Raw genomic sequence first — 25,910 nt, forward strand, 5'->3', positions numbered from 1 at the left:
AACTCCTCAATGGCGGTCTCCAGCTCTGAGCTGAAGACGGGGTCGAGGAGAGAGTGAGGTTTCATTATCCAGTGTCTGCTGCGGTCACGATCCGGGCCCCAACAAAGGGTAATAGTCACCGGTGAATGAACAGAGAGGGTTCTGGGAAGGATCGATAGGTGAGATATGTTCCTTATAAGTATGTCACACACTAGCCATCTATCGATTCAGGAATATGAGTCATGCACCGAAGAGTAGAAGGAGTAGGAGCGGGAGTCGGGATAGAGAAGCCTCCATGCGTCCACCAGGGAAAGACTGGGGAGAGATGACAGTGTAGTGTAGGCTGCTTTGGAAAGTCGGCGAGGTCTGGAGCCGTATCTGTCAAGGTCTACGTCAAATATCGTATTAAAATCACCTCCCCAGAGGATTATTGTTAGCAGGAAGCTGTCAAGGAGAGACGTGAGATGTGAATAGAACTCCAGGTCGTCGATATTGGATCCATAGATGTTTAATAGGACCACCTCCTTATTCTGCAGACTACCATGGACTAACACATATCTGCCCAGGGGGTCGATCTGTGTAGATATGGGGTTACATTTAAGGCTCCTGTGAATTAGAGTCATAACTCCCCGGCTTTGGGTAGAATAATTAGTAAAGTACCTCTGAGGGCCCCACATTTTGGCAAATCTTTCACAATACTCGGTGTAGGCGTGCGTTTCTTGTAAAAACAGTATTTTGACCCAATGGCGTTTGGCCTGAAGCTGTAGTTGTTTCATCTTCTTATAGTTTCCCAGCCCCCGCACATTCCAACTCATGAATGTCAAGTTATCCTCAGTTGACAGTCCAGAGGTGGTCATTAGAAGTGACGGATTAACGGGGTGGTGCTCCCCATGATCGGTGCACCATTTGATCAGCCTTGCAATAATAACTGAACAATATTGCCCCATACTCTACCTCCCCTGTGGATACCAAGCCTTTTTTAACATAAAACCCAACAACGCCCACGCCCTCCGACGTCCCGCCCCCAAACAAACAGAGGAATGACAACCCCATGCCCAAACAACCAAATCCAAACCAATGGCATCAACGCCGGGGGGCCTGTGAGCTGGCCTGGCGGCGGTGCTCCGGACCGGAAGGCAATTTAAGGATAAGCATGGTGCCTAGTGATGACATCTTGTGCCACCCGGGTAGGACTCCACCTGGGTGGAAAGGGCATGATCGCAAAATATAGAAACAATTTTCTCACGTATGGGGGAAGTAGCCCCCTAATCAATCAACTAGACCAGGAAGGTGACTGAATTTAACAGCAACTAATAGAGTAAACTAGCAACAGTGGATGAGCGCTGCGGAGAGAAATTGAACCAGAGAGGCGTTCAGTGATAACTACGAGAGTCTCCCATGGGATTATGAGGCCAGCCCTAAGGACCAGAACATACATGTCATAGACCGAAAAACTCGAGTAGGCGGAAGACAGCCCCTTCTCACGCTCATCCACCGGGTAGACATTTCTGTACCAAGTCGGAGTCCCAAATCATGAACAATCAGCCAATAAACATAACATTGACAATGTGTGTTTCAAAAGGGGGTCAGCCGGGGAAATGTTCATCGATAAATCTGGAGGCCTCCTCAGGGATTGTGAAGAAGTAGACCTGGTTGGAATGTTCAATGCTCAATTTAGCGGGGTATAACATGGAGTATTTGACCTGCAGGTCTCGAAGCCTCCTCTTTACTGCCAGGAAGGTTTTGCGTTCACGTTGGACTGCCACCGAGAAATCAGGATATAGATGGATCCTGGCAGCGCCCAGAATGAGTTCACCCTTGGCTCTAGCCGGCCTGAGCAGGGCGTCACGGTCACGGAAGTTTAGAACTCTACCTATAATGGGTCGTAGTGGTGCACCCGGTCTGGGCTTTGCAGTGAGGGCACGGTGGGCTCTCTCGATCGCGAACTATGGGGAGAGTTTTGGAGTCTAACAATTTTAGTAGAGTGCACTCTAAGTAATCCTCCATGGGTACCTTTATGCCATCTTCGGGTACTCCGATAATGCGGAGGTTGTTACGTCTCCAGCGTGATTCGAGGTCCTCGTTCTTTTTCTCAACCTCGGCGACACGGCCAGAAAGTGTGGAGACCTCCGCCCTTAGAGAGCTCAAGTTATCCTTGGTGGTACTCACTCGTGTCTCGATCTCGGCAACCCGGCCGTCGGTCCTCTCCATATGAGCCTTGATAGAGGATATAGTGCCATTCATGTCGTCAAGCTCTCTGTGGAGCGTGGTGAACACCTCCCGGATGTATTCCATCATTTTTTGAGCGTCTGCCGGGTCCGAGGTCGAGGGGTTAGATGGTTCCTACCCGGACACCTCCCCCACCGGCCCCAACGGGGTTTTTGTGAAAATGTTAATTGAGCATTGCTTCTTTCCAGCTCCCTTGGTCATGGCACCAGGCGGAGGGTGGGCCCGAAGGCCTGGGCGGGCGGCAGGAGTGTCGAGGCAGGTCGGGAGGCAGAGGGCAGGACACAGAGGATGGTCGGACAGGCTATTCAGAGCATTCGGGCGCCCAGAGGACGACAGGGTTGAAGTGGAAAGTAGTGCTGTAATAGGATGTGGAGTCTCTGGTCACCACTGCCCGCCAGTTCGCAGGTCCGGGGGGATTCTCCCTGGCCGGCAGTGGTGTGAGGGCACTGAGTGGTCAGTGAGTGGATCCCCTGGTGTCGACCGCCCCGAAGATCACGGGTGAAGGCCAAGAACCGGAGATCAGTGTGCCGTGACAGGGGTGGAAGTAGGAGCAGCTATGGGCACTGATGTGGTTGAGCAAACTGGGGAGTCCACTTCCTGTGTCGGAGGAGAGGTCCGCCAAGGCTCCCAGCAAGGCAGTGGTGGACCACAGAGGGGTTAGCAGGACGCCCACGGCCAGGCAGCGAGGAGACAGTCACTGCAGGGGTCTTCGATCCCAGTATATCCAAGTAAAGCAGAGGGTCCAGTCACTGCGCGCCGCGGTAGGGGGGACCAGCCTGGTGCACCACTAACCATGGTCTGTGTGGTGTCCCAACTGATATATGTGGCGCAATGAGCGGGAGGTGTATCACCACGGCGAATACCCCATGCAGGCACTACGGTGGAGAGCAGTAGGATCCACACCAAGAGAAGAGGTCCCAATCCAAGGGCCAGCAGCGGGCAGCGTGTGCCAACACCTAAGTGGTGCACGGGTTAATAGATGACGGCGCCCGAGGAGTCTGTGTCCCCCCCGACAGGGCCCACCAGGTCGCGTTAGGAGCGGGGGCCCTGTGCGTCTGGCAGGGTAGCAGGGCAGCGGAGCGTGACGACAGCCACAGTGGGTCCCGGCACAGAAGGTCCAGGTTCCGGTCGTGAGTCCAGGGAGGGAGGCGACGCGTGCCAGCACCGGCAGCACTACAGTGCGGATGGGCAGAGTGTCTGGTGGGACCCGAAGGGACTCACCGCAGTAGCCAGGAGCGGGAGCGTCCTGCAATCCGGTCCCAGAACAGGAAGCCTCCTCTCCGGATCCACAAGAGGCACTGATAGGCAGCACGCCGCCCTGGGAGAGGCGGCGGAGCAACAGCTCTACATTTGGGGTTGCACCCCGGGGTCCAGTCAGGGGGCTGGTGTCTGCGCACAGGCCGCAACGGTTCCTCGAGGAGTGGGGAGAAGGTGACGCCGCACCGCACAGTGCCCCTCCCCCCAGTAGGCCCCGGATCCTCAGAGTCAAGCCAAATGACTCTGGAGCAGAGGAGCGGGGCAGAACGGCGCCAGCTCCCGGCCTAATTTCAAAGCACTGGATCTCTGCGATAGGGTTGATTCAGGACGCGGGGTTCGAGCAGCACACGCCCGGGTCCTGCAGCAATTTAATAGGGTGGCTGGCCCAGGTTTTAATAGGGCACCAAAGGAGGATTCAAACAGGAAGGCGCCCCACGAAGCGGAGTTCACAATCAGGCGGCCATCTTCTATGAGAGCTACAGCGCCCCCCTCCCCAACCAAGTTATCTGAGTTGTGATGTGATAGAGATGCACAGAGGGATACAGAGAAAAAAAAGATTTCAGTACAGGGAGACAGGATTCAGAATGAGAAGGCAAAAGAGTGGGGACATAATTGAAGAATGCATGAGGAAATAAAGTGGACTGAACTGGAAAACAAAAGGGATTTATACTGAATGGTAAGTGTTATTACTTGGCTAGACTAGCTAATTTGGTTGCATCCTGCCTGAAGCTATTTTCTGACATGGCATTGCATTTTTACTGGCATCAAGGGTAAATTAAAGCCAGTATGATGAGCGTTCCTATATCGCTATACTGGCATATATGGGTGCAGCCAGTCGTGACATGTTTTCTTATTGTGGCATGGCATTTTTACTGACAACGTCAGCAGGACTATGTTCTTATGTATGGATACTGGCATATAAGGGCAAACCACATCAAGGATAGTGGCCCATCACAGCCTCTGAGCGACTAGATCTCATTGCAGTACACTTGCTGTGGAAGCAGACACATGCATGTATGTACGCATGTACAAATGCGTAGACTGTGGCTAGTGTCTGCACTTTGCACAACCACATACACACTCTAATTTCACTTTCTTCTATCATTGGGCTTTGGTAGCTCTGCACTAGTGGTGGAGTTATGAGCTATTAATCCGCGGATTTATGTGCCTCTATTGCTCTTCTTAGGTACTCCTCCACTTATCGATGCTCCATGGAATGTGTCCCTGTTGAGTCTAGCATGATCTCTAGATTAAAAACTGTTACATAGTACCCACTGAACCCTTGCTTTTCAGCTCTTTTGTCTCATCACAAGTATAATCATCCAACCGATTCTTGAGGCCCTGCTTCGCTGTAGCTGTTCCAGGAGACACCTGGTCCTTTGCAAAAGAATAGTGCGAAAACCGTACAGAAACATCTGACCTCTTGAAGACTGGTGTGCACCTTACTTCCTCCCACTTTCCGGCAGGAGATTTATTTATTGATTACGGTAGCGCCACCCACGCTGCAGCATCGCGCTCTCCCTCTGTAAGGCGGCAGAGGTCCCTTAGCATCTACTCTCTTCTTGGGGCACATTTCTTCTGACCGGCGGCGGATGCCGCCTCTTCTGCATTTTACTTTTGCAGCGGATGCTGCTTCATGCGTGTTCTGGTTTGGAGCTGCTATCGCGGAGCTGGGCACTTTCTCCCTCGGCGGGAGCAGGCAAAACACTTGATGGCCGATGCCGCAGTGCTGCAGGCTGACCCGCACTCCGGCTGCACAAGCACCCTCTTCACACACGGCTGCGGCCAGGGAGGGTCTGCCGGTGGGTCACTGGGCATCCACTCTCTCCTTTTCTTGTGGCAGTGGGTGCTGCTTCCTTTTCTTTCTCCTGCGGGCAACAGATTGTGCTGCAGGGGTCCGTCTTCCTCGTCGCCATTGGTGGGGGGCGACAGTGGACACACGGCCAGCATCACAAGTGCTGGGGGTGCCAGCATCTTGGTAGATTGCCGGGATCACCCAGACTTTCTGTTGTTGCAGGACAGGATCCCAATGGCCCATGGGGACATGGGCCTGGGCGCACTGTGGATGCCGGGAGCATCCTGGATGGAGGGTGGCCTGGGTGGACCCAGGGCACCATGCTGAACTGGGGGGCCCCTATGGGACTCCCGAGAATGGGAACTTACCACCGTTGCTGGCACCCGTAATATCCCGGTAACACACGGATTTCAGGCACCGGTAATGGTAAGGTGAGTTTGCTGGTAGCCGGCCGGTGGCTCAGGCGGGTTACCGGCCAACTCATAATGAGGCCCAATGTCTTTTGGACTGACATACTCCTGCCCGTATTGGAAGTGAAAGAGCTTGAGGGACTGGTTAATCTTCTTTATGGCCAAAGCTGTCTGAACTGGTCAGGGTGCGGAGTAACAGCTCTCCTCTAGCCCTACACCAGCTTAGGTTTCCTAGGAGTCAGCCGTTAGTAAAACTCTATGTATGGAGCCACTGGTGATGATGGTTGACCAGCTGGGATTCTTCATGAAGCAGTGTGTGCAAGATGCCCATATTTATCTAATGGTGTCAACCGAGGAGAGCATCCGGCAGCTCAAACAACCCTCCCAGAACATTAGAGACTGGAAGAGGACAAACGCAGCCCTTCCAAGACTCAGTTCTTGTTCTATCCCTTAGCTCTGCCTGGGAGAGTTCACTTTACATATTGTTTCTGCGCCAATATATTCTACAGTTAAGTCCTGGGCTTCTTTGTGTTCCCAGACTGTCCCTTGCAAAGCATGTTGTATTCACTATCTAATCTGATGAACAAAATCTACAGCTACTGAAATGTATGTCACCTCTTTGCCTAAAGATGGTTTTAGGACAGTAGTTCAGGGACTGGTGTGATTAAGAGTGGACTGTATGAATTATCTTCTGTATTTCCACGCAAAGTCAAATCTGGCACCCCTAAGGCGGTCTAACATACTGAAGCCCTGCTTGTATATGCATTAAGGATGTTAGGTCAAATTTCTCCTGGTCACTGCGTCACAATGGGGGGCAAGCAACATGATAAATAAAGCTCTATATTGTTTTAAAAACTTTACAACTGTTCAGCCCAGTGTTTCTGTCTATTTGGATTAATTCATATTATATGTAATCAGGTCATCTAGAAGAAAAACGTTGATTCTCTATTAAAAACAAACATTAAAAAGTGGATCCTTTCCTTTTCTAAGGGGGCTTGTGCAGTGTGGAACGCATCTGAACCTGTGCTGTGCACTGTTACCGTGCACTCTGAATTCTCGTCCACCATGTTTTAAAAGACTTTTTGAGGAGTGCTCCTGCAGCTTGAATTGCAATTGGATGTTTTGGATTTATTAAGAAATTACTGTATTTGTGATTATTTAGTACGTGTATGTTGCAGTTCTCTATTTCTCTGGAAATTGCCCTCTGGTTCCTTTTGGGCGGGAAAAGTGTTCACAATACTAAATAACAATAATAAAGACAATTCCCTTGCATAAGATTGCTCAGGCCTGCTGTGGCCAGCACACAGCCATACTGCCCAGGCACCCTCTTGCAACCAACTCGTTAAAATGCCATTATCGGTCACAGGTTGATACATCTGTAGGGTTGGTCACAATATGCACAACCAGAAATACACTTCACACACGCATGCTCAAGCCCTCTAACGATATTCATTTTCTCTGAGACAAGTGATGACATTCAACCAATGGCGTTCCTGGGCTGCTGAGTTACTGGGGTGCCTTCTGGCTGCTCTGTGGTAATTGCATCGGCAGAGCCCCAAACCAACACATGGCAGAGGACACCTGGGAGACAGTCACACAGCTGTCTATTGAGTCTATGTGATGCTGGAAGCTCAAACAGGATGCATGTCTTTAAAGCACCGCATCCACGTGCTTCTCTCTGTCTTCCTCTGGCACGTGCACTGCTGTGCTATAGCCGCCATCCTGCGCCCCCTGTGTCATACTGGGCCCCCTATGTGTCGTCCTCTTTGGGTGTGTGATTCAAATTCATGTGGCTCTCTGGGCATTGCATTTTCCAGGGAAAACAATATCTCTTCTGTTGCTGATAAATCGTTCAGGTGTGTGGCGCATGGTATGAGGTGCATAGGTGGTGGTAGTGATCTAATACAGGGACACTCACCTGTGCCAGGTGCGGGCACAGGTGGTTGATGCAGCACTGGAGACAGATCCACGTTTACAAAGGATTTTGGATTGATTTGGGGCACTCAAAATGAAACAATACATTCCTTTAAAACTTCAAAAGATGGGGAGTGTCCATGGAGTAAGACATATATATTAACGGGATCTTGGTCGCAAGTTTAATCCAGTGTACAATGATCTGTCTGACTTCACTGGCATGGAAGGAGCCAGCTGGCTAAAATGTTACTGTGTTGATATGCCGTGCTTCAGCACCCCCTTCCATGCGCTATCATAATAATGGGAAAGAAAAGCACACGTACAGTTCCGTTTCCGTAGTGTAGTGGTTATCACGTTCGCCTCACACGCGAAAGGTCCCCGGTTCGAAACCGGGCGGAAACACTTTTAGCGAAAGCCTCTTTAATCCTCACTTTTCATCTTCCATAGTGAAGTCCATATGCACAACGTGATATGAACGAACACTATTTTAAAAACTATTTAGTAGCAAAATTAATACAGATTACATTTTTTATAGTGATAGTATGTAAAGAACACGGAACAAAATAAAGTCAGACGAAACTAAGACCGACTTTCGTTCATGATGTATTCGAATTGTAAATACTAGGAGCGGGAATGAATGAAATAAAGGGAAATAAAATTGAGATTCCGAAAAGCGTCTCATTTCAGTGAAAAATGTGAGGTTCCACCGAGATTTGAACTCGGATCGCTGGATTCAAAGTCCAGAGTGCTAACCATTACACCATGGAACCATACACTTAGTGCCACGGTACCCCTAATTTTTAGCTAAGCACAGGTGCCCTGAAATCTGCAGTACTACGAGATTTATGATAGCCTAATGCACCCTTTCCCGATATCAGTAATTCTTAATCATTGGGACTTTGTATTATACTTATGTCTTTGTAAAGAGCTTGTCACGGAGAATGAGTACCTCAGGGAGCACTGAGCAGAGGTTGAAACCCCTTAACATATGCACCTTACCATCTCACCTGCATGGGATTTCATGACTCTTTCTTGCCTTTGGACCACTCATAGAATACAGGCCTGGAAAATTATGTTAATTCCCCATTGCCGTCATGATGCCATTCTGGAAAATGACTTGAAATGGCTGTTGCATTGGGCTCTGTTCAGAAAAGACTCTTGGGTTTTCTCCTCAATTACCATATCTCCAAGTGAGATTAGGCAATTTAGTATCTAGCACAGTCTCTGAACATTTCGAATTTTACAGCTTGTGAAAGATTGATATGATTGTATGAGTGTGGATTATACACAACAGTATGATGTGTTGGCCTTACTACAATGAAATAGGAATAATGTAAGGAATAGTTGAAAAGACTCTTGCTGGGGTGGACTGGGTTGTTGGCTCTTCTGCCGAGTACACCAGGCTGCCCCAGTGCCCACCCATTGGTCTAGCACAAAGGCAATCTCACTAGAACCCATTGCTTGGTTCAAAACGGAGTGAAGATCCCAGGCACGTACCCCATATGTTTCAGTAAAGAGCCAGCCTCCCTTTGAACCATGCCTGCTGAGCCTCCTTAAAGCCCCACATCTTGTTCCAGTAGAGATTCAGCATTCTTGGGACACCCCCACCCCCTTGCCCAGCTGCCAAGTTTTCAGTCTATGTATGTGTGACATTTACATATTTGGAATGTACTTAACTGTTGGGGGGCCGCAGGTGGACACACTGCCGGCCTCTCACGTGCTGGGGGAGCCAGCACCTTGGTAGTTTGCCAGGATCACCCGAACTTACTATTGTTGCAGGCCGGGACCATGATGGCCCATGGGGACATGGGCTTGAGGTGCCGGGGGCACTGTGGATGCCGGGAGCATCCTGGGTGGAGGGTGGCCTGGGCGGACCCAGGGCACCATGCTGATGCAGGAGGCCCAGACCAGCGAGACCTGCCGGACCGTGATCACATGGTGTGGGCCTGCAGGCCAGGGCTGGGGACTGGCAGCTGAAAATATTTAACTGTTTCCAAAATCCAGGTCTCACTCCTGCAACCTTCCTGAACCTCCCGCTCAGGACGAATTGTGTATCTCTGGTTTTGGGCTGTGGGGAGTGACATTATCTAATTCTTTTCACCAGCCGGGGCTGGAAACTGCAAACGGGGGCTGCTCTTTTTCCAGCCCTATGTGTCCACCTGCCGTGTTAGGCTAAACACGGGGCTAATTGCTCATGGTCATTTCCTCTGTAAAGAGGATGTTTCTCTGCTCGATCGTTGGTGTGACATCCATCGCTGACAAGACATAAACAAAATGGCCCCCGGGTCTCTGAAGTCACCTGGAAGGTGTGAAGAAGACCTTGCCCTTCCAATCGTGAGTCCCTCTCCCTCGGGACAGCCACCCCTTCCTGTCCTGCTGCCTTTCTCCACCTGGGTTACCTTTGCTTTGTGACCCTTGTGTTTGCCGCCCTGTGAATTGGAGTTGGAGGGGCCTTGGCCCTCCACTATGTTATTGCCTGGTGCCCTCATGCCCCCCTTTCAGGGTGGGTGTGCCATCTCTCTAACATATGACGTCGGGTGCTGCTATGCCCTCATCCCGAGCTTTAACCTGCTGTTGGCCTGGCATTTATCCTCGCCTGAAGCCCATAACAAATTAAGCCCAGGCATAATTATTTACAAAATATTAATATTCAACATGCAAGTCCACACAGACGATCAGTAGCGTACGTGCTTCAACACTTCTGTCCTCCAGCACCCAGCTCATTCTAATGCCATCAGCTCTCTTTTCAACATTGTACTACTTTTGACTGGCCGCAACGGCCAGAAGGGGTTGTCGCCCCTTCGCTGCCCCCATCCTCCTCCTCTTTGCTTCTTCTTTTTTTCTTTTAATAAAACCATGCTCTCTCAATCCGTCGTTAAAATTCAATAATATGTCTGAGCCCACCTGAGATAGGTCAACCCCATCTTTATCGTAGTATCCTGGTACACCCCAATTTATTAGGCCATCCCTAAACATTGAGAAACATGCTCCCCTGCAAAACTTTGTCATGTCCATATTCCATTTTTTCTGGCACTTCTCCACAGCCATGTGTGAATTTGCACCCCTCCATATTTATCTGGGCACGATTCTGGCCATATGAGTCCACAAGCGCCCCCTTCCTCGCTCAATGCCCAGAACGTGGCGCACATTTCCTTAAGCAGCTGCCTTCTTCCCAGCTGTGCCACATCGTTCCCCCCCAGATGGGTTATTATTGTCTCTGGGGGTCACTCTTCACCCAGTAGCGGCTCTCTGACCTCCACCCGGCAATCCATGTGGGACCTTGTCCCAGGAAGCTCTTCTTATTATGCCTCTGAAGATGTTAACACCTCCCATCAGCGTACTGGAACTCTCTACCGGGAGGTCCCCTGCGAAAGAGTGTTTCACCGGCAGCCCTGATATGACAAAGCCACTGTCACATTAGGGTGTCGATCACCAGAGTCATTTTGAAGCATGCAGACATGGATAGTGGGTGCAGTTAGAGTACCACGAGATCAGGCTTAGGTCAAGAGAGGGGTTTTACTGTTTTGGATTCTGTCAGGCCTCCCTACGCATCCTTCCCTCTCCCCACTCTCTGCAGACACAGGCACTCTATATATGACATTGGAAGACAAGGTACACATGTCATAGCAGCCTGGATTGGACACTGACTACATTCTTGTTTTGGGCCAATCTGCTGTAGAATGTTGCCTTTATAAAGGCAGGAAATGTGGTCCTCAGTTGATTCATCTTTGGATTCTCAGAAGAAGGAGAGGAAGGATTCATTGGAAATGTGTTGGGAATGGTTAGTTTATACCAAAGTTCTCTGCCATAGAGCTGAAGACAGAAGGCTTCAGGGCAGAGGCAAGCTCTACTATCTAACCCACCCAAGGGCACATTTGGGGTGACCAGCTTGCGCAATCTAGCCAATCATTTTTGAAAAGTCTGCACTGTACCATTTGAGCACTTCGAGCGGACTCAACCTGTCTCAGCGCCCATGATCTCGTGGGACCACCAATTGAAACGGCTTGACACTGACTCGATCCAGAAAGAGCTCCAATAAGCCTGACTCGATGCTGCTGAGCCCCAATCACAATAGACATGCGCATTTGAAGAATCTTTGTCCCCCTTGTCTGCCTCGGCACCTCAGTAACTTTTAAGCCACCTTTCTTAGCCATTTAAAAGACATATCCTTGAACATTGAAATGTGCTGCTAAAATCATTGGCCAGCACCCCTGTCTTCACACTGAATGCCCCTTTATTCCCATAGTGTGTATTCTCTCCGTTTCCTTTAGAGAGGTGGGTCTTTATTGTTTTTAATTTGTTGTATGCACTGTACGTATTTCCTAAAGTTCCTGTTTTTGTAGAACCTTGGTTGGGCATTTATTCATGTTGGTACCACCATACTATTGGTGTTTGTGTGCAAATGTAACAGCTCAAACGCCTCAGAAAGAATTTAGACTGCCCTTTGCCACAGTTACCAAAAGAGGCATAGGGGGTATACCTGTCGGGTGTGTCGGCTTCCCCTTTATGACTGCGCTCATTGCTGGTTTAGTAGCAGTCTGGGGCTGAGTAGGTGTTTTGGACACTACTCACCCCTGTGCTCCTACAGAGCAATAGTCATTTCGTCACCCCGAATGTAAAATTTTCTGTTATGCCCCAGCAAGGTTTGTGCCATACAAAACACAATACATACATGCAATAAAACATGCCTGTGCTATGCTATAAGATCCTTGTGCACTGCCACAGTGAGGCGTTATGTATTGCCGTATGCTGAAATGAATGTACTACTGCTTGCAGACGGCGGCGAATCAAGTGCACAGTTTTACTTTGACTATGTACATGTTAAGAGCGTTGAAACAAAGTTTAAAAAAAACACATCAACGAATAGGTTATGATAATTTACAGCTATTTTTAAAGAAAACATTTAATGAATTCTATTTTTCCCTTTTAAAGAACTCCTTCGAGGCACTTCAGAGAAGTCACGTGGAATGTTTGCCTGCCCAATCCTGCCTGCTGCTGCTGCTTCCCATGATCACTTTGTTCTATGCTATCTATATTTGTCAGTCACCATCTCTCCAGGGGTTTTGTTTACTGTGAACCCCATTCGCGGTATTGCTGAGGCAGCTCCGGCTGTTTGTTGTCTAGACAGGGCCCCAGTCTGGTAATGTGAACTAGTCACAAGAAGGATAGTCTTGAAACGTGAGCGACGGAATATGTTCAATGTAGTGAGATGCGACATAAAATTATAGTCCTCTTTACCAGAAACCCAAAGAGGATGTAACAGTATATCCTTTAAATGTTGGCGTTCATGCGTACCCCAAAAAATATATGCACCTGGAGATGCCGGGGATTGAACCCGGGGCCTCATACATGCAAAGCATGCGCTCTACCACTGAGCTACATCCCCTCACCTAAAACACACCATCGTAATATCTGTGCCGTCCGACCCTCGGCCCAGTAATTCTGCAAATGAAATCTAGTTTGTAGAAAAGGTTCGGCAGTGAAATCGAAAGTGATAATCGATGCAGGACCGAGATTGTTTCTGCTATAGGGACTGCTGGTGGCTGTGCTACATCCCTTTACGATAACGTTCCACTAATGTTAGAGTCGGCACGGAGTTTTTTGTATGTGGGAACTGTTTTCATTCTCTATCTCTGTTCTACTTTGGGATGTTTCCTCTTTCGCCTCGCCACAGAAATCAGAAGGAATGTGTCAGGCTTTCGTTTGCCACCACATTCTCATCACCTGGTATAGAGCGAACTTCCCACAATCTTTCTTCTGTTTTATCTCTGTCCGCAGAATATCGATTTTCAGGGATTACAGCTGGCTTCACTAGCAGGAATATGTGTCACTGGTGTTGTGCCACAGAGGGCCGATCCAATAGCAAAGCACCACCACGTGACTGCTTGGCACCATGTGCTGCTGCTTTTAAACAAGCACTGGCAATGCCAACAGTTTGGACTTTTATCTAGGCCTGGGAAAGGCACTTGCCAGGCACCACCCTAGTGGTATTAACTGGCCACTGATGGTACCAGCAGCAAAATGGTGTGTGTACCTGGGTATCTAATAATAGTGCCGGCAAACGTCTAATACTTAAATCTTAAAACACAAGCCATCACAGTAGGCTTTGTCAATGCATGTTTTTATCAAGACTTCAGTGAAGGACACGCATGGTGCTTGTGAATGTAGACTTGGTTACGACATTTTAATTACACCGGTGGCACTTTACTCCTGCAATTAAGACATTAGCCCTCAGAAGACTGCTTTGAAAAAACACTGGCAGACATTTCGAGTGCAAAGCTAGATGGTAAGTCTTGATTAAAGTTAACTCAAAGAGTTCCCATAATTAGGAGTTTTGGGTCTGGAGGGGCAGGACTGGGTGGGAATGGCCACATGGCCATGGCAGTCAATGGGTGGGCAAATAACTAAACAACACTTACAAGCTTTGGTTCCCTCCTCAGATGCCTTTTTCCCCGATCTGGACTCTAATGCAATAGTTTCAGCATATAGGTGGGTGCCACCTAATAGCCCAAAGTAATAAAGGATCTAGGTGGCAACAGTGTCTGCCTCTCAGTGCTGGCACACTTAGGTGAGTGAGGGGAGGTGGCAGGCCCGTCTAGGGTCTGCCGCTGCCCACATCCTCTTCCTCTCTGTCCCATCCACCAAGTTATCTTTTTTTTATTTATTTTTTTACTTTTATTTATTTAGCTTGGCAGCACAGGAACAGGTGAGCTACATACAGGACAAGTATAATCAGAGCAATGCAGGTAATACAAACATATAAAGCAAATTCAAAACCAGTTTGTGCACATGTGGCAGACATCCAAGGTGGGTGTGGGGGCAGTGAGTGAACAATTCCGGAGGTTGTGCGGGAATAGCAGGGGGAGAGGACTGGAGATGTAGAGTCCGAGGCAGAATCAATGGGAGCCATGTATGAACGAAACCTTGACCAAACATCTCTGGGTCTTTAGTGGGTTGGCTGTTGTATAGCCCAGGATTCTTCGGTGTCCGATGCCCATGTGACCGCCCTGAGCCACTGTGCATGGGTGGGTGTGGTAGGCCGAAGCCAGCAGAGTAAAATAGAGCGTACAGCAAGTGGCATGCAAAGTCCAGCCAGGTTTTTGGAATCTCAGCGGAGCTCAGAAAAGTCATGGAAAAGACAACTCATTGGGGATAGGGTAATAGGGTGATCGAGGATAGCTGACATAGTAGCACATACTGCGCTCCAAAATTGAGTGAGACGGGGGCAGGACCAAATCATGTGGATATAGCCAGCGTTGTCGCAGCCACACCTGGGGCACCTTGGGGACAAGTCATTTGAAATGTGGTGTAGTCTGCTCGGGGTGTAGTGGTATCTGTGGTGCACCTTGAATTGGATCAATTTAAAGCGGGAGTTAAAGGATACCTGATGAATACATGCACACATTCGGGCCCATCGTTCATCTGTGATTTCGAGACCAAGGTCATCCCCCCAGGTATGTCTTAACTTGGTAAATGTAGGGGCCGATCTAGCCTGTACCAGGGTGTAGAGTCTGGAAACTTTGCCCCTCATGGGGGTGGGAGAGGTAAGCTCCGTAACTGCAGGTTCATCAGGTGGCAGCACTGGGAAACTGGGGTATTTGTGTTTAAGGATTTTCCGGAGGGGTGACTACTGAAGCCAAGCGGATGGTCTCCGCTTCAAGGACAGTGGAAGATCTGGCCACTCTATGAAGTTACCCTGTTCGAAGAAGTCCCATAGTTGTTCATATCCAGGCTCTGCCCACCGGCGAACGATGACGGGAGGTACATGTGGGACCTCCGGGAGGAAGTTCCAAAGTGGAAAGTTACCATGAAAGGGGTGGGCGATGCCTAGTAATTACCATGTTTTAGATAGGGCCAGAGAAGTAGAGGCCGCCGGGTCAAGTGAGTCTAATACCCTCGGCATGGGCGTGATAACCAGGGAGCAAATATCACGATCGCTGATCGATAGCTTTTCGAGTCTGACATGAGGTGGGGGTTCCAATGTTTTAAACAAGTGTGAAATGTATTGGAGTTGGGACACCAGCCAGTACTTAAGGAAGTCAGGAGCACCGAAGCCGCCAACCTCCATCGGGATGGTCAAGGTCTTGAGTTTAAGCCGGACCATGTCTGAGTGCCAAAGAAAGGTATTAAGGGTACGAGTCAGCACCCGGAAGAACCAGCCGCTCGGCCACTGGGGGATATTGGCGAACCTGTACAGAAGCTGGGGTAATACTACCATTTTTAGTATCCCTATCCTGCCGGCAAGTGAGATCGGGAGCCTACTCCAGCGACTTTTGTCGTAAGGCTAGTGAGGTATTTTTGGTAGTTCTCTTCAAAAACCTGTTCGAATCGGCGAGACACTACTATGCCCAGGTAGGTAAAGCTTGACTGGGCCCATGTGAATCGCTGGGTATCAGGAGGGGGGCGTGTGCAGGCAGTGAGCGGCAAAAGGGTAGATTTAGAGCAATTTACTTTGAGGCCAGAAACTTGTCCAAAAAGGATATCTTCCAATATCGGAGCCAAATTGGTGTCGGGGGAACGGATGAAGAGAAGGGCATCATCAGCATACAGGGATACTATGTCCGCTAAAGGTTCCATCTCTATGGCAAAGACCAGAGGAGAGAAGGGACAGCCCTGCCTAGTGCCCCTAGTTATTTGGAAAAGGGGGGAGCATCGGTCCTCAGTACGAACCCTGGCCACTGGGTTGGAGTACAGCAGCCCGACCCAGGAAAGGAAGCGGGGCAGAATTTGCATTTTTTAAGAACCCGCCAGAGATTCTCCCACGAGACAGAATCGAAGGCTTTTTGCATATCGAGTGCCACTGCTACTGCATGCAGATTTGGGTTAATCCTGCTTATAATGTTGAAGAGACGCCTCAGGTTCAGAGAGGTGGAGCGTCCCGGAATAAATCCCGCTTGATCGGGGTGAATGATATGCGGCATGTAGGGGGCAAGGCGTAGGGCTAGTAATTTGGCGTACCCGTTGATAAGCGAGAGTGGACTATAAGAGCAGCATTGAGTGGGGGGTTTACCGGGCTTCAGCAAAACGGTTATTGTGGCTTCACAGAGCGAAGGGGGAAACAGACCTACCTCCACTGATTCCTCCCAGAGGGCCATTAGGCGAGGGAGTAGGAGTGATTTGAAGTGTTAATAGAATTCAACGGGAATGCCATCTGAGCCTGGGGATTTCCCTGATGAGAGTGAGTCTATGGCATCCAAGAATTCCCCGGTGGTGAATGGATTCTCGAGACATCCAATGGTCTCAGGGGAGAGGATCGAGAGGGGAAGCTTATCTAGGGAAGACTAGATCTCCCCTGTCGGGACATTGTCTGCATTGGCATATAGGGATTCGTAGAAAGAGAGGAATTCAGAGTTAATATCTTGCAGGGACGTGGCTAGGGTACCATCGGGTCTCTCCACTCCAGGGATGGGAGGGGCACCAAATTCTCGGTGGAGAAGCCTGGCCAGAAGATGGCCTGGGCGTTGACACTCGCCGTATTTCCTCGCAAGTCCCGGGCTGTCCAGGAACCTCAGTTCGCGGTCCGCAAGAAAACGGAATGTGTCAAGTTCCGTACCGATTGATGCCAGGAGTTCCGGAGTTTGGTGTAGCGAGCATTGAGCTTCCAGTGCGGACAGCATGGCTTTGCTTTCAGCAATATTTCTGTGAATTGTTTTAAGGATGCTGTTCTCCTTAGACAGGGCAATACCTCTTATATAAGCTTTGAAAGATTCCCAGAGGGTGGCCTGTGAGGACACTGTGTTGGTGTTAATTTCGAAGAACTCCTCAATGGCGGTCTCCAGCTCTGAGCTGAAGACGGGGTCGAGGAGAGAGTGAGGTTTCATTATCCAGTGTCTGCTGCGGTCACGATCCGGGCCCCAACAAAGGGTAATAGTCACCGGTGAATGAACAGAGAGGGTTCTGGGAAGGATCGATAGGTGAGATATGTTCCTTATAAGTATGTCACACACTAGCCATCTATCGATTCAGGAATATGAGTCATGCACCGAAGAGTAGAAGGAGTAGGAGCGGGAGTCGGGATAGAGAAGCCTCCATGCGTCCACCAGGGAAAGACTGGGGAGAGATGACAGTGTAGTGTAGGCTGCTTTGGAAAGTCGGCGAGGTCTGGAGCCGTATCTGTCAAGGTCTACGTCAAATATCGTATTAAAATCACCTCCCCAGAGGATTATTGTTAGCAGGAAGCTGTCAAGGAGAGACGTGAGATGTGAATAGAACTCCAGGTCGTCGATATTGGATCCATAGATGTTTAATAGGACCACCTCCTTATTCTGCAGACTACCATGGACTAACACATATCTGCCCAGGGGGTCGATCTGTGTAGATATGGGGTTACATTTAAGGCTCCTGTGAATTAGAGTCATAACTCCCCGGCTTTGGGTAGAATAATTAGTAAAGTACCTCTGAGGGCCCCACATTTTGGCAAATCTTTCACAATACTCGGTGTAGGCGTGCGTTTCTTGTAAAAACAGTATTTTGACCCAATGGCGTTTGGCCTGAAGCTGTAGTTGTTTCATCTTCTTATAGTTTCCCAGCCCCCGCACATTCCAACTCATGAATGTCAAGTTATCCTCAGTTGACAGTCCAGAGGTGGTCATTAGAAGTGACGGATTAACGGGGTGGTGCTCCCCATGATCGGTGCACCATTTGATCAGCCTTGCAATAATAACTGAACAATATTGCCCCATACTCTACCTCCCCTGTGGATACCAAGCCTTTTTTAACATAAAACCCAACAACGCCCACCCCCTCCGACGTCCCGCCCCCAAACAAACAGAGGAATGACAACCCCATGCCCAAACAACCAAATCCAAACCAATGGCATCAACGCCGGGGGGCCTGTGAGCTGGCCTGGCGGCGGTGCTCCGGACCGGAAGGCAATTTAAGGATAAGCATGGTGCCTAGTGATGACATCTTGTGCCACCCGGGTAGGACTCCACCTGGGTGGAAAGGGCATGATCGCAAAATATAGAAACAATTTTCTCACGTATGGGGGAAGTAGCCCCCTAATCAATCAACTAGACCAGGAAGGTGACTGAATTTAACAGCAACTAATAGAGTAAACTAGCAACAGTGGATGAGCGCTGCGGAGAGAAATTGAACCAGAGAGGCGTTCAGTGATAACTACGAGAGTCTCCCATGGGATTATGAGGCCAGCCCTAAGGACCAGAACATACATGTCATAGACCGAAAAACTCGAGTAGGCGGAAGACAGCCCCTTCTCACGCTCATCCACCGGGTAGACATTTCTGTACCAAGTCGGAGTCCCAAATCATGAACAATCAGCCAATAAACATAACATTGACAATGTGTGTTTCAAAAGGGGGTCAGCCGGGGAAATGTTCATCGATAAATCTGGAGGCCTCCTCAGGGATTGTGAAGAAGTAGACCTGGTTGGAATGTTCAATGCTCAATTTAGCGGGGTATAACATGGAGTATTTGACCTGCAGGTCTCGAAGCCTCCTCTTTACTGCCAGGAAGGTTTTGCGTTCACGTTGGACTGCCACCGAGAAATCAGGATATAGATGGATCCTGGCAGCGCCCAGAATGAGTTCACCCTTGGCTCTAGCCGGCCTGAGCAGGGCGTCACGGTCACGGAAGTTTAGAACTCTACCTATAATGGGTCGTAGTGGTGCACCCGGTCTGGGCTTTGCAGTGAGGGCACGGTGGGCTCTCTCGATCGCGAACTATGGGGAGAGTTTTGGAGTCTAACAATTTTAGTAGAGTGCACTCTAAGTAATCCTCCATGGGTACCTTTATGCCATCTTCGGGTACTCCGATAATGCGGAGGTTGTTACGTCTCCAGCGTGATTCGAGGTCCTCGTTCTTTTTCTCAACCTCGGCGACACGGCCAGAAAGTGTGGAGACCTCCGCCCTTAGAGAGCTCAAGTTATCCTTGGTGGTACTCACTCGTGTCTCGATCTCGGCAACCCGGCCGTCGGTCCTCTCCATATGAGCCTTGATAGAGGATATAGTGCCATTCATGTCGTCAAGCTCTCTGTGGAGCGTGGTGAACACCTCCCGGATGTATTCCATCATTTTTTGAGCGTCTGCCGGGTCCGAGGTCGAGGGGTTAGATGGTTCCTACCCGGACACCTCCCCCACCGGCCCCAACGGGGTTTTTGTGAAAATGTTAATTGAGCATTGCTTCTTTCCAGCTCCCTTGGTCATGGCACCAGGCGGAGGGTGGGCCCGAAGGCCTGGGCGGGCGGCAGGAGTGTCGAGGCAGGTCGGGAGGCAGAGGGCAGGACACAGAGGATGGTCGGACAGGCTATTCAGAGCATTCGGGCGCCCAGAGGACGACAGGGTTGAAGTGGAAAGTAGTGCTGTAATAGGATGTGGAGTCTCTGGTCACCACTGCCCGCCAGTTCGCAGGTCCGGGGGGATTCTCCCTGGCCGGCAGTGGTATGAGGGCACTGAGTGGTCAGTGAGTGGATCCCCTGGTGTCGACCGCCCCGAAGATCACGGGTGAAGGCCAAGAACCGGAGATCAGTGTGCCGTGACAGGGGTGGAAGTAGGAGCAGCTATGGGCACTGATGTGGTTGAGCAAACTGGGGAGTCCACTTCCTGTGTCGGAGGAGAGGTCCGCCAAGGCTCCCAGCAAGGCAGTGGTGGACCACAGAGGGGTTAGCAGGACGCCCACGGCCAGGCAGCGAGGAGACAGTCACTGCAGGGGTCTTCGATCCCAGTATATCCAAGTAAAGCAGAGGGTCCAGTCACTGCGCGCCGCGGTAGGGGGGACCAGCCTGGTGCACCACTAACCATGGTCTGTGTGGTGTCCCAACTGATATATGTGGCGCAATGAGCGGGAGGTGTATCACCACGGCGAATACCCCATGCAGGCACTACGGTGGAGAGCAGTAGGATCCACACCAAGAGAAGAGGTCCCAATCCAAGGGCCAGCAGCGGGCAGCGTGTGCCAACACCTAAGTGGTGCACGGGTTAATAGATGACGGCGCCCGAGGAGTCTGTGTCCCCCCCGACAGGGCCCACCAGGTCGCGTTAGGAGCGGGGGCCCTGTGCGTCTGGCAGGGTAGCAGGGCAGCGGAGCGTGACGACAGCCACAGTGGGTCCCGGCACAGAAGGTCCAGGTTCCGGTCGTGAGTCCAGGGAGGGAGGCGACGCGTGCCAGCACCGGCAGCACTACAGTGCGGATGGGCAGAGTGTCTGGTGGGACCCGAAGGGACTCACCGCAGTAGCCAGGAGCGGGAGCGTCCCGCAATCCGGTCCCAGAACAGGAAGCCTCCTCTCCGGATCCACAAGAGGCACTGATAGGCAGCACGCCGCCCTGGGAGAGGCGGCGGAGCAACAGCTCTACATTTGGGGTTGCAGCCCGGGGTCCAGTCAGGGGGCTGGTGTCTGCGCACAGGCCGCAACGGTTCCTCGAGGAGTGGGGAGAAGGTGACGCCGCACCGCACAGTGCCCCTCCCCCCAGTAGGCCCCGGATCCTCAGAGTCAAGCCAAATGACTCTGGAGCAGAGGAGCGGGGCAGAACGGCGCCAGCTCCCGGCCCAATTTCAAAGCACTGGATCTCTGCGATAGGGTTGATTCAGGACGCGGGGTTCGAGCAGCACACGCCCGGGTCCTGCAGCAATTTAATAGGGTGGCTGGCCCAGGTTTTAATAGGGCACCAAAGGAGGATTCAAACAGGAAGGCGCCCCACGAAGCGGAGTTCACAATCAGGCGGCCATCTTCTATGAGAGCTACAGCGCCCCCCTCCCCAACCAAGTTATCTGAGTTGTGATGTGATAGAGATGCACAGAGGGATACAGAGAAAAAAAAGATTTCAGTACAGGGAGACAGGATTCAGAATGAGAAGGCAAAAGAGTGGGGACATAATTGAAGAATGCATGAGGAAATAAAGTGGACTGAACTGGAAAACAAAAGGGATTTATACTGAATGGTAAGTGTTATTACTTGGCTAGACTAGCTAATTTGGTTGCATCCTGCCTGAAGCTATTTTCTGACATGGCATTGCATTTTTACTGGCATCAAGGGTAAATTAAAGCCAGTATGATGAGCGTTCCTATATCGCTATACTGGCATATATGGGTGCAGCCAGTCGTGACATGTTTTCTTATTGTGGCATGGCATTTTTACTGACAACGTCAGCAGGACTATGTTCTTATGTATGGATACTGGCATATAAGGGCAAACCACATCAAGGATAGTGGCCCATCACAGCCTCTGAGCGACTAGATCTCATTGCAGTACACTTGCTGTGGAAGCAGACACATGCATGTATGTACGCATGTACAAATGCGTAGACTGTGGCTAGTGTCTGCACTTTGCACAACCACATACACACTCTAATTTCACTTTCTTCTATCATTGGGCTTTGGTAGCTCTGCACTAGTGGTGGAGTTATGAGCTATTAATCCGCGGATTTATGTGCCTCTATTGCTCTTCTTAGGTACTCCTCCACTTATCGATGCTCCATGGAATGTGTCCCTGTTGAGTCTAGCATGATCTCTAGATTAAAAACTGTTACATAGTACCCACTGAACCCTTGCTTTTCAGCTCTTTTGTCTCATCACAAGTATAATCATCCAACCGATTCTTGAGGCCCTGCTTCGCTGTAGCTGTTCCAGGAGACACCTGGTCCTTTGCAAAAGAATAGTGCGAAAACCGTACAGAAACATCTGACCTCTTGAAGACTGGTGTGCACCTTACTTCCTCCCACTTTCCGGCAGGAGATTTATTTATTGATTACGGTAGCGCCACCCACGCTGCAGCATCGCGCTCTCCCTCTGTAAGGCGGCAGAGGTCCCTTAGCATCTACTCTCTTCTTGGGGCACATTTCTTCTGACCGGCGGCGGATGCCGCCTCTTCTGCATTTTACTTTTGCAGCGGATGCTGCTTCATGCGTGTTCTGGTTTGGAGCTGCTATCGCGGAGCTGGGCACTTTCTCCCTCGGCGGGAGCAGGCAAAACACTTGATGGCCGATGCCGCAGTGCTGCAGGCTGACCCGCACTCCGGCTGCACAAGCACCCTCTTCACACACGGCTGCGGCCAGGGAGGGTCTGCCGGTGGGTCACTGGGCATCCACTCTCTCCTTTTCTTGTGGCAGTGGGTGCTGCTTCCTTTTCTTTCTCCTGCGGGCAACAGATTGTGCTGCAGGGGTCCGTCTTCCTCGTCGCCATTGGTGGGGGGCGACAGTGGACACACGGCCAGCATCACAAGTGCTGGGGGTGCCAGCATCTTGGTAGATTGCCGGGATCACCCAGACTTTCTGTTGTTGCAGGACAGGATCCCAATGGCCCATGGGGACATGGGCCTGGGCGCACTGTGGATGCCGGGAGCATCCTGGATGGAGGGTGGCCTGGGTGGACCCAGGGCACCATGCTGAACTGGGGGGCCCCTATGGGACTCCCGAGAATGGGAACTTACCACCGTTGCTGGCACCCGTAATATCCCGGTAACACACGGATTTCAGGCACCGGTAATGGTAAGGTGAGTTTGCTGGTAGCCGGCCGGTGGCTCAGGCGGGTTACCGGCCAACTCATAATGAGGCCCAATGTCTTTTGGACTGACATACTCCTGCCCGTATTGGAAGTGAAAGAGCTTGAGGGACTGGTTAATCTTCTTTATGGCCAAAGCTGTCTGAACTGGTCAGGGTGCGGAGTAACAGCTCTCCTCTAGCCCTACACCAGCTTAGGTTTCCTAGGAGTCAGCCGTTAGTAAAACTCTATGTATGGAGCCACTGGTGATGATGGTTGACCAGCTGGGATTCTTCATGAAGCAGTGTGTGCAAGATGCCCATATTTATCTAATGGTGTCAACCGAGGAGAGCATCCGGCAGCTCAAACAACCCTCCCAGAACATTAGAGACTGGAAGAGGACAAACGCAGCCCTTCCAAGACTCAGTTCTTGTTCTATCCCTTAGCTCTGCCTGGGAGAGTTCACTTTACATATTGTTTCTGCGCCAATATATTCTACAGTTAAGTCCTGGGCTTCTTTGTGTTCCCAGACTGTCCCTTGCAAAGCATGTTGTATTCACTATCTAATCTGATGAACAAAATCTACAGCTACTGAAATGTATGTCACCTCTTTGCCTAAAGATGGTTTTAGGACAGTAGTTCAGGGACTGGTGTGATTAAGAGTGGACTGTATGAATTATCTTCTGTATTTCCACGCAAAGTCAAATCTGGCACCCCTAAGGCGGTCTAACATACTGAAGCCCTGCTTGTATATGCATTAAGGATGTTAGGTCAAATTTCTCCTGGTCACTGCGTCACAATGGGGGGCAAGCAACATGATAAATAAAGCTCTATATTGTTTTAAAAACTTTACAACTGTTCAGCCCAGTGTTTCTGTCTATTTGGATTAATTCATATTATATGTAATCAGGTCATCTAGAAGAAAAACGTTGATTCTCTATTAAAAACAAACATTAAAAAGTGGATCCTTTCCTTTTCTAAGGGGGCTTGTGCAGTGTGGAACGCATCTGAACCTGTGCTGTGCACTGTTACCGTGCACTCTGAATTCTCGTCCACCATGTTTTAAAAGACTTTTTGAGGAGTGCTCCTGCAGCTTGAATTGCAATTGGATGTTTTGGATTTATTAAGAAATTACTGTATTTGTGATTATTTAGTACGTGTATGTTGCAGTTCTCTATTTCTCTGGAAATTGCCCTCTGGTTCCTTTTGGGCGGGAAAAGTGTTCACAATACTAAATAACAATAATAAAGACAATTCCCTTGCATAAGATTGCTCAGGCCTGCTGTGGCCAGCACACAGCCATACTGCCCAGGCACCCTCTTGCAACCAACTCGTTAAAATGCCATTATCGGTCACAGGTTGATACATCTGTAGGGTTGGTCACAATATGCACAACCAGAAATACACTTCACACACGCATGCTCAAGCCCTCTAACGATATTCATTTTCTCTGAGACAAGTGATGACATTCAACCAATGGCGTTCCTGGGCTGCTGAGTTACTGGGGTGCCTTCTGGCTGCTCTGTGGTAATTGCATCGGCAGAGCCCCAAACCAACACATGGCAGAGGACACCTGGGAGACAGTCGCACAGCTGTCTATTGAGTCTATGTGATGCTGGAAGCTCAAACAGGATGCATGTCTTTAAAGCACCGCATCCACGTGCTTCTCTCTGTCTTCCTCTGGCACGTGCACTGCTGTGCTATAGCCGCCATCCTGCGCCCCCTGTGTCATACTGGGCCCCCTATGTGTCGTCCTCTTTGGGTGTGTGATTCAAATTCATGTGGCTCTCTGGGCATTGCATTTTCCAGGGAAAACAATATCTCTTCTGTTGCTGATAAATCGTTCAGGTGTGTGGCGCATGGTATGAGGTGCATAGGTGGTGGTAGTGATCTAATACAGGGACACTCACCTGTGCCAGGTGCGGGCACAGGTGGTTGATGCAGCACTGGAGACAGATCCACGTTTACAAAGGATTTTGGATTGATTTGGGGCACTCAAAATGAAACAATACATTCCTTTAAAACTTCAAAAGATGGGGAGTGTCCATGGAGTAAGACATATATATTAACGGGATCTTGGTCGCAAGTTTAATCCAGTGTACAATGATCTGTCTGACTTCACTGGCATGGAAGGAGCCAGCTGGCTAAAATGTTACTGTGTTGATATGCCGTGCTTCAGCACCCCCTTCCATGCGCTATCATAATAATGGGAAAGAAAAGCACACGTACAGTTCCGTTTCCGTAGTGTAGTGGTTATCACGTTCGCCTCACACGCGAAAGGTCCCCGGTTCGAAACCGGGCGGAAACACTTTTAGCGAAAGCCTCTTTAATCCTCACTTTTCATCTTCCATAGTGAAGTCCATATGCACAACGTGATATGAACGAACACTATTTTAAAAACTATTTAGTAGCAAAATTAATACAGATTACATTTTTTATAGTGATAGTATGTAAAGAACACGGAACAAAATAAAGTCAGACGAAACTAAGACCGACTTTCGTTCATGATGTATTCGAATTGTAAATACTAGGAGCGGGAATGAATGAAATAAAGGGAAATAAAATTGAGATTCCGAAAAGCGTCTCATTTCAGTGAAAAATGTGAGGTTCCACCGAGATTTGAACTCGGATCGCTGGATTCAAAGTCCAGAGTGCTAACCATTACACCATGGAACCATACACTTAGTGCCACGGTACCCCTAATTTTTAGCTAAGCACAGGTGCCCTGAAATCTGCAGTACTACGAGATTTATGATAGCCTAATGCACCCTTTCCCGATATCAGTAATTCTTAATCATTGGGACTTTGTATTATACTTATGTCTTTGTAAAGAGCTTGTCACGGAGAATGAGTACCTCAGGGAGCACTGAGCAGAGGTTGAAACCCCTTAAC

The 25,910-nt window shown here is 49.8% G+C and overlaps 5 non-coding genes across 5 annotated transcripts; 2 read left to right on the plus strand and 3 right to left on the minus strand.

The window, feature by feature from the left end:
• Nucleotides 1–7,913: 7,913 nt before the first annotated feature.
• TRNAV-CAC (transfer RNA valine (anticodon CAC)) lies at nt 7,914–7,986 on the plus strand. The gene has a single exon. It is a non-coding gene; the product is annotated as a tRNA-Val (tRNA).
• A 296-nt stretch (nt 7,987–8,282) lies between these two features.
• Nucleotides 8,283–8,354, minus strand: TRNAQ-UUG (transfer RNA glutamine (anticodon UUG)). The gene has a single exon. It is a non-coding gene; the product is annotated as a tRNA-Gln (tRNA).
• Nucleotides 8,355–12,898: 4,544 nt separating this feature from the next.
• On the minus strand, nt 12,899–12,970 carry TRNAA-UGC (transfer RNA alanine (anticodon UGC)). The gene has a single exon. It is a non-coding gene; the product is annotated as a tRNA-Ala (tRNA).
• Nucleotides 12,971–25,253: 12,283 nt separating this feature from the next.
• On the plus strand, nt 25,254–25,326 carry TRNAV-CAC (transfer RNA valine (anticodon CAC)). The gene has a single exon. It is a non-coding gene; the product is annotated as a tRNA-Val (tRNA).
• A 296-nt stretch (nt 25,327–25,622) lies between these two features.
• Nucleotides 25,623–25,694, minus strand: TRNAQ-UUG (transfer RNA glutamine (anticodon UUG)). The gene has a single exon. It is a non-coding gene; the product is annotated as a tRNA-Gln (tRNA).
• Nucleotides 25,695–25,910: the final 216 nt, after the last annotated feature.

The sequence above is a fragment of the Ambystoma mexicanum genome (genome assembly GCF_040938575.1).
Source record: "Ambystoma mexicanum isolate Mex_15411 chromosome 12 unlocalized genomic scaffold, UKY_AmexF1_1 Mex_chr12_unloc.2, whole genome shotgun sequence".
Classification (NCBI taxonomy): Eukaryota; Metazoa; Chordata; class Amphibia; order Caudata; family Ambystomatidae; genus Ambystoma; species Ambystoma mexicanum.